Here is a 17,186-nt window from a genome sequence, read left to right on the forward strand (position 1 = left end):
TTTCTTTTTTTTCTTTTTTTTTTTGAGATGGAGTCTCGCTTTGTCTCCCAGGCTGGAGTGCAGTGGCGTGATCTTGGCTCACTGCAAGCTCCACCTCCCGGGTTCACGCCATTCTCCTGCCTCAGCCTCTCCGAGTAGCTGGGACTACAGGTGCCCGCCACCACGCCCGGCTAACTTTTTGTATTTTTAGTAGAGACGGAGTTTCACTGTGGTCTCGATCTCCTGACCTCGTGATCTGCCCACCTCGGCCTCCCAAAGTGCTGGGATTACAAGCGTGAGCCACTGCGCCCGGCCTGGCTGGCTAATTTTTGTATTTTTAGTAGAGACGGGGTTTTGCCATGTTGGCCAAGCTGATCTTGAACTCCTGACCTCAGGTGATCTGCTCACCTCGGCTTTGAGAACAAGAACACCATATGTGCTGGTCTGGAACTCTTGACCTCAGGTGATCCACCATCCTCAGCCTCCGAAAATCCTAGTATTACAGGCGTGAGCCACCATGCCCAGCCAAAAAAACTGATGCTATTTTCTACACACCTTGCACCTTACGGACATGCCTACCAGAGATCTGGATTATAACCCTACCTTGTCACCATAAAAAATTCATTCCTATTGGACACTGACATGAAAGCCTTATGTTACATTTTGTGATTGAGCAGTTTTCTCTTACAGCTTATTTACAAGGGAAAGAGAAAGGAAACAAGAAATAGTTTCAAAAAAACAGCCAAAATTTTAGTAATCGTTAAAATCAACTCTTTTTTTTTGGAGTGAAATTTCGCTCTTGTTGCCCAGGCTGGAGCACAATGGCACAATCTCAACTCACTGCAACCTCTGCCTCCTAGGTTCAAGCAATTCTGTCTCAGCCTCCTGAGTAGCTGGGATTACAGGTGCCCACCACCACGCCTGGCTAATTTTTGTATATTTAGTAGAGACGGGGTTTCACCATGTTGACCAGGCTGGTCTTGAACTTCTGACCTCAGGTGATCTACCTGCCTCGGCCTCCCAAAATGCTGGGATTACAGGCATGAGCCCCCATGCCCAGCAATTAAATACTCTTTTTAAAAGCCTTGAAGGAACCATGTAAAGATCTCAAAACTCTAAGATATTTTCACATCCTGTCCCCACATTCCAAGGTTAGGAAGATTGAGAAGGTATTCATTTACTATTAGTTATTTTATTGTTATTTATATTAAAAATCTCAAGGGAAAATATTATGTGATTATCCCAAAAGATTACATTAAATCATATTCCATAATTAAATATACATTTCAAATTTAGAAGTTAGTTTTAAAAGCTCATCAGTTAAGGTCTGGAACATAAAAAACATTTCATAAAATTAAGGTTTTGGCCGGGGGTGGTGGCTCATGCCTGTAATCCCAGCACTTTGGGAGGCCGAGGCAGGTGTATCACAAGGTCACAAGATCGAGACCATCCTGGCTAATGCAGTGAAACCCAGTCTGTACTAAAAATACAAAAAATTAGCCGGGCGTGGTGGCGGGTGCCTGTAGTCCCAGCTACTCGGGAGGCTGAGGCAGGAGAATGGCATGAACCCGGGAGGTGGAGCTTGCAGTGAGCCGAGATCATGCCACTGCACTCCAGCCTGGGTGATGGTGAGACTCCGTCTCAAAAAGAAAAAAAAAAAAAATTAAGGTTTCACTGATCCTGTTCCAGCAGCTCTCATCCCAAGAGAATTAAAAAACATATGTTCACATGAAAGCTTATGATAGTTCAAGGCATCTTTATTTGTAACATCTAAACATCCCAGCTGCCCATCAATAAGAGAATGGGCTAACAAATGGTGTACAATGGAACAGTACTCACAATACAAAGAATCAACTTTTTTTTTTTTTTTTAGAAGGAGTCTCACTCTGTTGCCCAAGCTGAAGTGCAAGTGGTGAGATCTCGGCTCACTGCAGGCCCCGCTTCCTGGGTTCAAGCAATTCTCCTGCCTCAGCCTCCGGAGCAGCTGGGATTACAGGTGCCCACCACCACACCTGGCTAATTTTTGTATTTTTAGTAGAGATGGGGTTTCACCGTGTTAGCCAGGATGGTCTCAAACTGCTGACCTCAAGTGATCCACATGCCTCGGCCTCCCAAAGTGCTGGGATTACAGGCGTGAAGCCACCACGCCTGGCCAAGAATCAACTTACTGATAAACACAAGACAGCTGAATCGCAAATAATAGTACGCTGAGGGAAAGAAGCTTTTAACAAATGCCTACCTGCCTGCCTTCTTTCCTTTTCTTCTTTTATGTTTTTAACCTGGCTTAATTTTCTTGGCTTCATTATTTTAAGCAATTCTTGCAGTGTTGAAAAATTTGCAAGTAAGTTTTCAGAAACGGTTAACTTCAAAATCCTAACATGCTACACATGAAGAGAGTGAAAACATGGATGGAAAGAAATAATCAGTTTATTTACATTTTCTGTTTATATAATAAGTAGTAATTTAGCTGAGGTTGACAATTCATTTAAATGAGATAAAAGTCATTTACACTGTCTCTGTGGCTGTTTTCACAATACAAAGGGATGCAAAGGTAGGGTAGTACCGAGCAAACAATGGGCTTGCTGCCTAATGTACACGGAGGCCAAGACCATGGCACTGGCTTTTGAGGAAAAAAAAGCTTCATTGCAAGCGGACTGGCAAGGAGACAGGAGGAAGTGCTCCAATATATCACCCCCACCTGGCGTTTGGGTCAGGTTTTATAAGCATAGGGTAATGAGGTATGATCTGATTGAATTCTGCAATGAGATGATGCCAGGAGGCATGATCTGATTCGATCCCACAATGGGCTGATGCCAGGGCTCAATTTGATTGGATCCTGGATCCTTCCATACTGTGTCTGGTTTTTTTTGTTTTTGTTTTTTTTTTTTGAGATGGAGTCTTGCTCTGTCGCCCAGGCTGGAGTGCAGTGGCGCAATCTCGGCTCACTGCAAGCTCCGCCTCCCGGGTTCACGCCATTCTCCTCCCTCAGCCTCTCCGAGTAGCTGGGACTACAGGCGCCTGCCACCACGCCCGGCTAATTTTTTGTATTTTTAGTAGAGACGGGGTTTCACCGTGGTCTCGATCTCCTGACCTCGTGATCTGCCCGCCTCGGCCTCCCAAAGTGCTGGGATTACAAGCGTGAGCCACCGCGCCCAGCCGCGTCTGCTTCTTAATTCAGTCCCTGCTCCTTGGTCTTCTCCTTGGTCTGGGCACTTCTGTTCCCCTTGTCGTTGCATACTTGGTTCATCTGGGCATGCTCAGTTTACATGACCTTCAACCTGAGGGCTCAGACCAACTCCTAACTTTGTTGGATTAAAGTTTAGCCAGATTTGTCTGGCGCTGTTGCAGGTAGAGCCATTGTGACAGAGACTATGTAGCCCTCAAAGCTGAACATATTTACAGTGGTGCACCCTTACCCACAGGGGATTCCTTCCAAGACCCTCAGTGGACACCTGAAATCTTCAGTAGTACAGGACACTATATACACTGTGTTTCCTTTACATATATACTTATAATAAAGTTTATAAATTAGGCACGGTAAGAGATCAACAACAATAGCTACTAATAAAATACAACAATTCTAACAACAAGCCAACATCACTATTCTTGTGCTTTGGTGCCATTATTAAGTAAAATGAGGGGTCCTTAAACACAGCACTGTGATACCTCGACAGTCAATCTGATAACTCAGAAGGCTACTAAGTGACTAACGGGCAGGTAGCATATAAGGCATGGATATGCTAGACAAAGTGGTGATTCATGTTCTAGGAAGGACACTACTCAAAACAGCATGTAATCTAAAACTTATACATTATTTATTTCTAGAATTTTCCATTTAATATTTTCAGACCACAGTTGACCACATTTAACTGAAACCACAGAAAGTGAAACCATGGATAAGGGGAATTACTCTATACCATATCATCTATCATCTTACAGAAAATGTTCACTGATCCCTTTTGTAGACTAAAGAGTCAAAGATTTATCACTATGTGAAACAGGATAATTTTTAAAAGTGTAAGTTCCAGTTTACACTTTTAAGTTCCAAGTTCCCTCTATGACTGATCATCTGACTGCATGAGTCACACAAGCTCTGAGTCCAGCTGTCCCCAGCCACTGAGATGCAGATACTAACAAGCACCTCTATTCAGTTCTCAATCTGTCAAGTGTGCAGTGAGCATCTAAATTCAAGAATACATTTCAATGATCACAACAGCTGGTGCTGAGAATACCATCAAAATATAAATAATGGACTTGACAACGTAACTGAGAAGACTAGTATATTTGAAACATGGGAGGCAAACTCAAGACAGAACATAAATACATTTAATTACTAAGTCATGTAGTAAATTTTGGTATATCCATATAGTGGAATATTTTAGCAGGCATTAAAAATGATATTTTTTGGCCAGGCGCAGAGGCTCATGCCTGTAATCCCAGCACTTTGGGAGGCTGAGGTGGGCAGATCATGAGGTCAGGAGATCGAGACCATCCTGGCTAACACGGTGAAAACCTGGCTCTACTAAAAATACAGAAAATTAGCCAGGCGTGGTGGTGGGCGCCTGTAGTCCCACTACTCGGGAGGCTGAGGCAGGAGAATGACATGAACCCAGGAGGTGGAGCTTGCAGTAAGCTGAGATCACGCCACTGCACTCCAGCCTGGGCGACAGCACCAGACTCCGTCTCAAAAAAAAAAAAAAAAGATATTTTTCAAAGAAATAAGTTTATGGTGGTTTGGTTTTAACTGAGATACATAAATACTGCTTCAATTTCTGTAATGGCTGTGAGATGTTCCTGTTTTAAGTCCCTTCTTGGGAAACTATTTCTGTTTGCAGATGACATAATCCTGTATCTAGAAAATGCCATCATCTCAGCCCAAAAGCTTCTTAAGCTGACAAGCAACTTCAGTGAAGTCTCAGGATATAAAATTGATGTGCAAAAATTACTAGCATTACTATACACCAACAACAGGCAAGCCGAGAGCCAAATCATGAATGAACTCCCATTCACAATTGCCACAAAAGAATAAAATACTTAGGAATACAGCTAATCAGGGAGCTGAAAGACCTCTACAAAGAGAACTACAAAACACTGCTCAAATAAATCAGAGATGACACCAAAAATGAAAAAACATTTCATCCCCATGGATAAGAAAAAAACAATATCATGAAAATGGCCATACTGCCCAAAACAATTTATAGATTCAATGCTATTCCCATTAAACTATCATTGACATTCTTCACAGAATTAAAAAAACTATTTTAAAATTCACATAGAACCAAAAAAAAGCCCAAATAGCCACAACAATCCTGAGTAAAAAACACAAAGCTGGAGGCATCACAGTACCTGACTTCAAACTATACTACAAGGCTACAGTAACCAAAACAACATGGTAGTGGTACAAGAACAGACACACATAGACCAAGGGAACAGAAACGATAAACCAGAACTAAGACCACAGACTTACAGCCATCTAATCTTCAACAAACCTGACAAAAACAAGCAATGGGGAAAGGATTCCCTATTTAATAAATGGTGCTGGGAGAACTCTGGCTAGCCATATGCACAAAATTGACCATATAGAAAAATAAATTATAAAAAACCTAAAAGAAAACCTAGTCACTACCATTCAGGACACAGGCATGGGCAAATATTTCATGATGAAGATGCCAAAAGCAATTGCAACAAAAGCAAAAATTGACAAATGGGATCTAATCAAACTAAAGAGCTTCTGTACAGCAAAAGAAACTATCATCAGAGTGAACAGACAAGCTACAGAATGGGAGAAAAATTTTGCAATCTACCCATCTGACAAAGGTCTAATATCCAGAATCTACAAGGAACTTAAACAAATTTACAAGAAAAAAGAAACAATCTCATTAAAAAGTGGACATTCTTTTTCCTCTAGGAATCTCTGATTTCTCTCTGGCACTTTCAAGAATTTGTATTTTTCTTTGTCATCTGATGATTCATTAAAATGTATCAAGGCATTGGAGATTTTTTTTCATACTGTTTGTAGATTTTTTTGCTTTCCTTCCTAAATTCATATTCTTAGCCTATTGTGACTCAGCTATATGCAAGAAGTCTGGCTCAGCCTTCCCAACATTTTATGTGTCCAAGGCCTACATTTACTTTCCCCTGAGTAGTTGTTAATACCCCAAACTCTGGGTAACCCATGTCAGTCTCTGTTCCCCAGGCAACTCTAGCTCCTGTGCTGCTTTCATCTATTTCTGGATTGCCATCAGGGTGTCCTTGAGAGCTTCACATTTACTTAAAGGTAGACTTGATATAATTTTCTGATATTTTGTAGAGCTACAATGCTTTTTAGGAAACCCAGTTTGGCCAACTGACAGAAATGGAAGTCCAACTTGGGTGGGATAACTATTATTGTCAATCATTTTATATAGAATGAAACAGTGGTGCAGAGACATGACATTGAATTATGCAAGGTCAAAGTGCCAACATATTTCAGATGTGGAACTTAAAGTCAAAAAATCTGAAACCAACGTTAATGTGTTCCTCCATACTTCAGTGAATACAATTGCTGACAGCAAGGTGAATAACCTAAAGCAAAAACAAGGGATTACTTTACTCCTTGTGTTTAGTCCTATTCCATAACGTAGTTTGTGTTTTTGGAAATATAAACTTCGTCTTTTTAACTACTTGCCACATGGTAAAACTGACAATCATGGAATATGTCATGTTTTCCTGTGACTTAGAATGTCTGGTGGGGCATCACTTCACTCTTCTGGAGAGAACATGTATGACAGTTTGAAACATTCAAAATGTGCTGTTCTTTGCAGTCAGGAAAGAACTTCAGGGCAGGACAGAAAGAAATCAGTCACATTTCAGATATTGGTGTTAGGAGGAGTTATTTAGGGAGTTATTTAGAGACAGGACATACTTCCTGGCTCTGTTGAAATCACATCGTGTAAGAAGCTCCCTATTTCATTAATATATAGAAAGCCAGCCTTCCTTTACAACTAGAGGCTACATTCTCCCTGATTATGCTTTATTTTTAAAAAGTGAACTTGAGGAGAGAGACTCAGGCCTGTATCACACACTTTCCTTAGTTTTTGTTTTGTCAGAAGCATATTATTAACAAGTACTCTCTTTCAAAAAGACAAGATACAAACAAGAGTAGAAAAAAATCCATTCTCTTATCTCATGATGGTTAGATTATTTAAGAGTTGACAGGCATGAGGTGATTGCTATATCATTTCCATAAATTCAATGACTTTTATTTATTTATTATTTATTTATTTATTATTTATTTATTTATTTTTTGAGATGGAGTCTCGCTCTGTCACCTAGGCTGGAGCGCAGTGGTGCGATCTCGGCTCACTGCAAGCTCTGCCTACTGGATTCACGCCATTCTCCTGCCTCAGTCTCCTGAGTAGCTGGGACTACAGGTGCCCGCCACCACGCCTGGCTAATTTTTTGTATTTTCAGTAGAGACGGAGTTTCGTCCTATTAGCCAGGATGGTCTCGATCTCCTGACCTTGTGATCTGCTCGCCTCGGACTCCCAAAGTGCTGGGATTACAGGCGTGAGCCACCGCTCTCGGCCAAGTTCGAGGACTTTTCTCTCTCAATTGCTTACAATTAAAAATTGTGTAGTAGCAAATGCTCACAGATTTGGGGCTTTCAGAAATGTCTTTTCAAACTAAAAACTTTTAAAATAAATAATATTTAAGATATTAAAATAATCATATTTCTAGATTGCAGAGGAAATACAAACTCCCAATTGATCATACCAAATATATTCTACATTCTTTAACTTCTGGTAAAAAAAAAATCAGATTTATACTTTATATCTTCCTGTATTTTAGAAAATAGCAGACAATGAGAGAAGATCATTCTCTAATGAGATATTTGGGATCCAACACAGAATAAATGTCTGTATCTTAATTTTAAATTTTTACTATATAATTATTGATATCTTTTCCTAAAAGGGCAAATCCCTTACTCTAATTTTTGAGATTGATATTTAGAATAATTGCTAAACTAAATAGTAGACTTGAAAAAGCTTTGCTTATAAAATTCTTACAGATTTATTTTATTTTACAGCAGTGATAATGGTAATTAACAAAAATTCTTAACTTTAATAAACTCATTTTGGTAGGTTTTGGTGCATAAATGAGACAACAGTTTCTTCTAACTATAACAAATTATTTAGCTTAAATAGCCTGTCATATAAAATTCAGTGAAAAACTAAAAAAAAAAAACAAAAAAAAACTGAGTCTATTTAAATTATATGTAAAGTTTGTGCACAGTATATGAAACTAAGTTAAGTAGGCTTACAAAATAACACCTCATGTAGTATTTTGGGGAAACACTTTCTCCAAGAGGAGAAAAAATAGCCAAATAGGAAAAAGAGTGTGAGGTTTTAATCAAGTGTGTCTCTTCCCTTGGCTTGTATGGGAAGATTGTAGATGGGAATACTAGGATCAGGTTTAGAATATTGATCTGATGTCAATGACCTAAGTCAGTATAGCCAGCAAGGTAATACTTCCAGATAAAGAGAGAAAAAAAATTCTCCTACATAAGAGAAAACAACAGGCTGCTCTCAAAACCAGTGCTGTAATCACCATTGAGCTAATTAGTAGGATATTTAAGGCCAAGGCACTGTGGAAAGGCCAGAAGAGACAAAAGTCAATAAAAATGGTCACTGATGACAGAGTAGCAGTGCCTGGCTGACAGATAGTGCTGAAAATCCCTGAGAGATGAGGATGACTTCAGATAAGAGCGGTCAAGGGAAGATACTCAGTCATTGACAAAGCGCAATGGGAAGGGTCAGTAAAAAGATCAATAACAGAAGGAAACAGCTGCCACATTACTCATTCTTAATGTCAAGGTTGACATTGGATCAATGGAGTTGGCCTTTTTTTTTTTTTTCAATAGTTTAGTGCAGAAACCTCTAAACGGAGCTTGTACATGAAGAACTGAAGTGAGAAGCCTGGCCATTTGTATACCTTTTAGTAATAGAGACTGAATATTAAAACAGACAGTGGCCAAACCACATACGACAATGGAACTCTGACCCACAACTGCTGCAGCAACCAGCCTGGGAAGGCAAACCACAATCTCTGCAGCAGCCAGTTCAGGAATGCAGTAGCAATTATTTGCAGAAAACAATCAGAGGTTGGTCAACGACTGCCAATTTCTCTAAGATTGCCCCTGCTTCTAGTTTAGCACTAATTAAAGAAAGCCAAATACTCTCTCCAAACCTATCCCATCAGATGCCATGCTTCTCCTTAGCCTACCTCCAGCCTCTCCATGCCCATAGCCTCCTACCTCAAAGCCTTGCTTGCCCCTTTTCACTATAAGGCTTTCCCATTCTCCCAGCCTTTGAGTCTCTGCCAAACATAAATGATAGTGACTGCCTCCCTTTCTCTAGCAAGCAAGAAATAAATAGCTTCTGTTCTCATTAAGTTGTCTCATTTATTTCTGTAATTTTCTGCGTTTTTAAATTTTTTTTTTTTTTTTGAGACTGAATCTTGCCCTGTCGCCCAGACTGGAGTGTGGTGGAGCAATCTGGGCTTACTGCAATCTCTGCCTCCCAGGTTCAAGAGATTCTCCTGCCTCAGCCTCCCGAGTAGCTGAGACTACAGGCATGTGCTGCCACACCTGTGTAATTTTTGTATTTTTTGTAGATACAGGGTTTCACCATGTTGGCCAGGCTGGTCTCGAACTCCTGACCTCAGGTTATCCACTTGCCTCAGCCTCCCAAAGTGCTGGGTTTACAGGCATGAGACACCATGCATGGTCTATATTTCTGTAATTTTCCTGGAAGCTCCACTGAGACACATTCTTAACTGCTCATGACCATGGACTTTGGACCCTGATCAAGTGCAGTATCTATGGAGGCCTCTTGTGCCTTGCTTCTTGAGGCCTGTCAAGTCTGTGTTGACACAGTGTCTGTAAGAGAACAAAGTTGGGCTTCAACTCTGTTCTCTTTGTATTGAGATCCTTGGTTATTGACTCTCAGCTTGGTACTCAGCTTTTGCTACCAATTCCCATTTGTTTGGCAACCTTGGAAAAATATTGCCATTTCTTTTCATTCCGTTTTGTTCTTCTTTGTGTTTCTGTTTTGTGAGATATGTCTAAAGTGTTGTCTGTTATCAGAAGGAGAATCAGTGCAGAACACAGGCACTGCTCCTCTAGGAGTGCCTCAGCTTGCCCCACAACCGGTGAGCTGCAATTCTTACCAAACCAGCATCCATCTGGACAAACTTTCCTAAACTTTCCCGTCGGTCACCAATAAAATGGGATAAGGTTCTTCATCTATCTTTTTTTTTTTGGTCCTGAGGGGTTGGATTTAATCCAGAGGGAACATTCTGTTTTTCCATCTGCCTGTGGGCACAAGTTGTCAAGACTGCATTTGGAGGCTGCCAACTATCAGGTTGGGGGCCTAAGTCATGAAGTGCACAAATACTACTTTCAACTGACTGTTGCCAGCTTTCATGGAATTTTCTGAGTGTAAATCCTCTTTTCCTTTCTTTTCCTCCAGGAAAACCTCCCATTTCTTATATGTACCCTTGCTATGATCCTAGCACTTGCACCCATCTCTATACCAAGGATAATTTAGGCCTTCAGTGGCCACTCTGGAGAACACTAGACTTGAACAAAATTGTTCATTTGAAAAACACCTTAGAAAAGAAAGAGAATAACATTTCTCAGGGCCAATGGACAGCAGTGTTTGCCTGGTACACAAGTTTTCAAATGAAATTCTGATTCAGACATTGCCCCGCTTAGTTATTTTTTGACCAGAGCTAATGAACAATATGACAAACTTAAAAACAAACTAACTCATTTGCCCAGCAAATCTTCCCCCAGCTTCTCCTCCAGTTGACTTCAGCTTGGCAACTCTTCCTCATCCCCCCATCCTCCTTTCACACCATGTTGACTCCTCGCTCTTATTCCAGACCCCCTACTCTCTCCCAGTGACTCTCGTAAGATCCTGGAATGTCATTTACCTCTAAAGTTCCATCTCTTCAATGACCCAAACACGCAAACAGCTGTAGAATTTAAACCTTGAACGTGAGCTGAATTAAAAGCTATGATTACGCATTTCCCAAAGGAGTTCAGAATTCTAAATTCCTTTAGGTGTACATAACTCAGGGTTACCTGAACTATATCAATTTGTATTTATGTTTGTAGATCCTCAGTCATCAAATCCTGATGGCAAAAGCCAGTTGGACTCACCAGGACAGAGATCTATAGCATCTTTCTTTCCACAATAAGCCTGAGGGCCAAAAAGAGCCTCAAAAAGTAGGGCAATGTATCCTAAAAGCCTTACTTGAAACATTTCTAGTGAAAATAAAATGGATAATTTAATCATGTAAATAAAGAAAAGAAGAAATTATAGGAGATTTTCAGAATAAACTAGAAAACTCCTTTCAACCACATTCGAATGTTCAAGTAGTATCAGTGTAATAATGGCTCTTTTATCTACTTTGTTAATGGAATTAAACCCGAAATTGGAGACAACAATTAGATCAAAACTAGAATGGGAAATAGCCACTTCAGCTGAACTTCAACACCTGGCTGACATTTTTGCAGAGCCCTAGAACAATAACAAGACAGGATCCAGAATAACCTTATGGCCATGCAGATCAAAAAGTTGAGTGGACGACCCATAGAAGAGGACACCTGCAGATACTGAAAACAGAAGGGACACCTGAAAAATGATTTTCCAGTAAAAATAAGACCAAAAGACCCCTTAATTTAGATCAATGAAGGTACCCAATATCCTGATTTAAAATTTAACATTCAAGGTGAATTAACTATAAATATAGGTGGCCAACCTTAGCAATTCCTGGCAATATGGGCACTACTCTTTCTTTTCTTTGTTTCTTTTTTTGTTTTGAGACGGAGTCTTACTCTGTCACTGAGGCTGCAGTGCATTGGCGCAATCTCGGTTCACTGCAACTGCTTCCTGGGTTCAAGCGATTCTCCTGCCTCAGCCTCCCAAGTAACTGGAACTACAGGCAGACATCATGATAGCCTGCATTTTTTTTTTTTTTTTTTTTTTGTATATTTAGTAGAGATGGGGATTCGCCATGTTGGCCAGGCTGCTCTAGAACTCCTGACCTCAGTGATCTGCCTGCCTTGGCCTCCCAAAGTGCTGGGACTACAGGCGTGAGCCACCATGCCCAGCCAGGCACTAACTCTTTCTACATTAAACCCTGGCAATTTTGCTCAACCTTTTCCTCATAGGAAGCAAGCAGCAGGCATCTCAAATAACCCACAGATTCCTTCTATCTCCTACTGTAACTACAACCTTTGGGTACTTGACTTAAAAACATTTCTCCCTGCTCTATTATAACACTCTTGCAAATTTAATGGGGAGTAACTTAATTTTCAAATAGAATTATAATACTAAATGCACCAGCTGGGCATAGTGGCTCACGTCTGTAATCCTAGCACTTTGGGAGGCTGAGGTGGGTGGACTACTTGAGTTCAGGAGTTCAAGACCAGCCTGGCTAACATGGTGAAACCCTGCCTCTAATAAAAAAAAAAAAGAAATACAAAAATTAGCTGGTGTGGTGGCACATGCTTGTAATCCCAGCTACTTGGGAGGCTAAAATGGGAGGATCACCTGAACCTGGGATGCAGAGGTTGCAGTGAGCCGAGATCACACCTCTGCACTCCAGCCTGGGTAACAGAGCAACACTCTGTCTCAGAAAAATAATAAATCCACAGCACAGTCTCCTGAGAGTTCCTCTATTTATATGTCATCTCTGGATATACGTTTGTCTCCTTCATTATATTTGACGTATGCTCCAGATAAAGACCTCAACACTCTATCTAATACTCTACGAACTAAAAAAATCCATTTATATGGGAAATAATTGGAGCAGAACCTAGTCAAGTTCAGAAGTATCCTAGTAAACCATGGTCAAACTTCCCTGATATTCCTTGAAAAACCAGAAGCAAAGGAAGGATTCAAAACTGTAGTTGACGACCTTCTATCCAAAGACTTTCTCATACGCTGCAATAGCCCATACACCACACTTGTTCTGCTAGTACACTTTTTTCATGACCTCAGGAAAGATCAACAAAATTGTTTTGCTTTGCTTCCTAGTAGTATCTGTCCTGTCATCAATTCTGCCCAAAGCCACTTGCTTCACCGTATTGAATCTTTCCTGTGCATTTTTCAGTGTGCTTCCAGACCAGAACAGTCAACGACTTTGCCTTCATCTGGAGAGGACAATAAATATACCTGGATAGTCATACCCCAGAGGCTCACTAAAGCCCCCTCTTACTTTCCACAAGTCCTCAATCAAGACTTAAAAGATCTAAATTTCACTTGTGATTCAGTTTTGATGCAGTATGTGCAGGATCAGATGATCTCCACTGCTTTCCTCAGAGAACGAGGAAGCTGGTGAGAAGGTGAGAGCAAGTATTTACTTGCTCTCAGCCATAGCAGAAAAAGAACATAATGTTCCAAAAGCTAAATTATAATTTTGTCAAAAGACAGGCTAGTATTTAGGGCATAAGTTATCTTAAGAGGGTGAAACTATTCTGCCTCTATTGGTAGGCAGAACACTATCGAAACTTCACCTCGATGCTTCGCAAAATGACAATTGAGAGGATTTCTAGGTTTAACTGGATGTTGTAGACAATGGCTGCGAAATTTTTCTGAGCTTGTGATCTCTTTTTATGAAGTGGCCGAGTCCTTAGTAAGAAACTGTCTTTTGCGGGGGCCCAAATAGAAATTCTGTAACTCAAGAAGGCTCTTCAGTAGCCTCTTCCTTTGGTAGTTAGGCACTCCCTTTCATAATTAGGCACCCCTGACTACAATATGCCATTTTGTCTAATTGTGCATGGACAACTTGTACAAGCGTTTTTGTTTTTAACTCAATGTCATGGAAACCATCAAAAATTCATCATTTTCCATAGCCTTACCCTTGACCCAGCTGCAAAGGCTTATAGCCCTTGTCTTAAGGCAACAGCTTCCACTGCAACATTTGTTGATGCTTCTTTTAAACTATTTCTAGGCTCCCCACCTAGATTCCCTGGGCAGTGTAGACATAATTACTGATAAAGAGCATGCAATACTTTTCAACCAGCTGATTAACTTCTTATGAGAGTTTTACTCCCTCCCTCTCGCTTTACTATTCACTGATGTAATTCCTTAAACTGCCACTCTTCTCCCCCTGCCAGAAGAAGGGGAACCTCATGATTGTTATAAGTCAGTTAGGGGAGCTTCTGTACCTCACTCAGATTGATGAGAGACTGGCTCTCATTGTGACTCCTGATCCAGTGTTATTCATTGGTGGATCATACCTCAAAACTGATATTGAAAATTATCACTAATTTAAGCTCTACTTTAGAATATATTTTCTATCTGAGGTAAAATCAACCCATATAATGGAATTTATTACAGTTATTAGAGCTCGTCAATTAGCTGAAGACCATGTAGTAAACATATAGCAGGTATGCTTTTAGAGTACTACATGAATTTGGGATGCTTTGGGAAAAAAAAAGAAATTCATCATCTCTGCTGGAAACCCCATGAAAATGAATAAGTTAAGGCACTCTACTTTCTAGAGTTGGCTGTTTTAAGGTTGAGGCCCATACAAAGAAAGAAGGTAATAGAAAAACTAAAGAAAAATTCTAACAGAACTTTATGCCAAAAAAAGCCTTAACTAAAGTTACTGTTTTTGTTTGTTTGTTTGGTTGGTTTTTGTTTTTTGAGATGGAGTCTTGCTCTGTCGCCCAGGCTGGAGTGCAGTGGCGCGATCTCAGCTCACTACAAGTTCCGCCTCCCGGGTTCATGCCATTCTCATGCCTGGCCTTTTTTTTTTTTTAGTAGAGATGGGGTTTCACTGTGTTAGCCAAGATGGTCTCGATCTCCTGACTTCGTGATCCGCCCGCCTCAGCCTCCCAAAGTGCTGGGATTACAGGCATGAGCCACCGAGCCCGGCCTAAAGTTATTGTCTTATGTAAATCTTCAAAGGAGAAGTTTCTAGGGATTCAAATAGGCCATTATAAAATATCAATGGGTCAACCCCAGTTTCCAAGCGGAAGTCTAGAAATTCCACCTCAGACTGGAGCTTCCAAATGAGGCCACCCTTGATTATTCAGGCAGTCTACCTGGGGGAGTTACTGACTCACTGTGTGAATAATCAGAGTGAGAATTGTACAAATAGAAAAAAACTGTAAGAAAACTATCACCAATTGTTTTATCACCAATAACTCTGGCGGAAGTTATTAATGACATTGTCTCTTCCCTATACGAAATATAAATCAGCCTCAGTTCATTGGTACAAGTAATAATAACCACATTTCTCTAGATTTCTTGTTGGCTACTCATGGTAGCTCTGTGTTATTGCTAATACTTCTCACTATATTTGGATCAATGAAACAGGCAAAGTAAAACAGGCTCTACATCTCACAATTCCTTATGGAAAAAAGATAATTGCCATTCTAAGGCAGATCTTCATGGTCTATGTTCTACATGTTCTCTTGGTCTGGGTTGGAAAATTAGAATTCCTGCTTCTGTAACATTTTACAGGGACTTGTGCTTATTTTTGTTTTTGAAACCCGACCTTTAAGCCAAAGACAGCCTGACCCCTGAAAACCCAACTGCCAGTTGTAGGTAGAGTCCACAACGGGAGTGAGAACATCTTCTATGCCTTTTAACCAATAGAATGGTGCTTTTTCCAAGACCACCCATGGCCCAATCAGCATGCACTCCCCCATTCTGAGCCCTTACAAATCCTATACTCAGCCACACAGATGGCTGCCAGCTTTCAGGCCCCCTTTCACACAGAAGTCTGCCCACTTCAGGTCCCCTCTTGTGTTGAGAGCTTTTCTGTCGCTCAATAAAATTCTTCTCTGCCTTTCTCACTCTCTGCTGTCCACACACCTTATTCTTGTTGGTTGTGAGAACTCCCCAAGCTGCGGGTGGCAGTAACAAAGGAGCTGTAACGCACCCGTGTTCACTAAGCTGCAGGCAGGAGGAACCAGAGAGAGCTGTAACATTTCCGGGGGCGCTCAGACCTCAGGACTCCTCAAAGAAAAGCTGTAACACCGTTTGGGGCTTCGCAGTTGCTGTCATCTCCAAGTATTCCGGTGCCACCACGTCCCCTTCATCTAGATACCAGCGCCCAATATGGAAGCCAACTGCAGCATGCCCAGTCCAGCTACAAGCTGAGCATGCAGCCACACTGACCCCAGGATCTGGGCCAGTAACGTGAGCCAAGCGCAGCCTGCTGGACCAAGTGGGCAGAGCAACCCGACAGGCCTGAGCGAGGGCAGGAACAGAAGTCAGCGCAGCCACAGAGATTTCCAGCTGGTGAAGGGGCACGGAAGGAATCCTGCAACACTGTAACCCTCCCTCCCACTCGCCAAGCAACAGGGGAGAAAAAGCCGCTGGGCGCCATTCCACCCTGCACACGGAACTACAAAACATGCAACACTTTGGTCATACCTTCCATGATGCGGGTCCATCACATCCTCTGCCAGGTCTTACATTCTCACTGTGCAGCTGTTCTCACCAGAGAACATTGTCATCCTGTGTCCGGAGTTGGTTCCTACTGGTGGGTTCATGGTCTCACTGACTTCAAGAATAAAGCCACAGACCTTTGCTGTGACTCTTACAGTTCTTAAAGATGGCACGGACCCAAACAGTGAGCAGTAGCAAGGTTTACTGCAAAGAGCAAAGCTTCCATAGTGTGGAAGGGGGAGCAGGTTGCCACTGCTGGCTGGGGTGGCCAGCTTTTATTCCCTTATTGGCCCCTCCCATATTCTGTTCCTGTCCTATCAGGATGCCCTTTTTTCAATCCTCCTGGCAATTGGCTACTTTTAGAATCCTGCCGATTGGTGCATTTTACAGAGCGCTGATTGGTGCATTTTACAGAGTGCTGATTGGTGTGTTTTACAGAGCCCTGATTGGTGCTTTGTACAATCCTCTTGTAAGACAGGAAGGTTCCCCAAGTCCCCACTGGACCCAGGAAGTCCAGCTGGCCTCACCTCTCAGTGCTGACACAACAACAAAAAGTCAAGAAGACCTCATAATATAGTTTACAATGGAGACCACTCAGCAATATCACAGTGGTGAAGATGTGGGTTTCTAGCTGCTCCTGAATTGGTCAATCTCTCGTAAGTAAGAGAATGACCATAATGGGGGGCTGAGAGGATAAATATTCAAATGAATAGTGGTCAGATGATATGACAATAGAATTCTGATTCACAA

This window comes from Symphalangus syndactylus, chromosome 3 (assembly GCF_028878055.3).
Source record: "Symphalangus syndactylus isolate Jambi chromosome 3, NHGRI_mSymSyn1-v2.1_pri, whole genome shotgun sequence".
Taxonomy (NCBI): Eukaryota; Metazoa; Chordata; class Mammalia; order Primates; family Hylobatidae; genus Symphalangus; species Symphalangus syndactylus.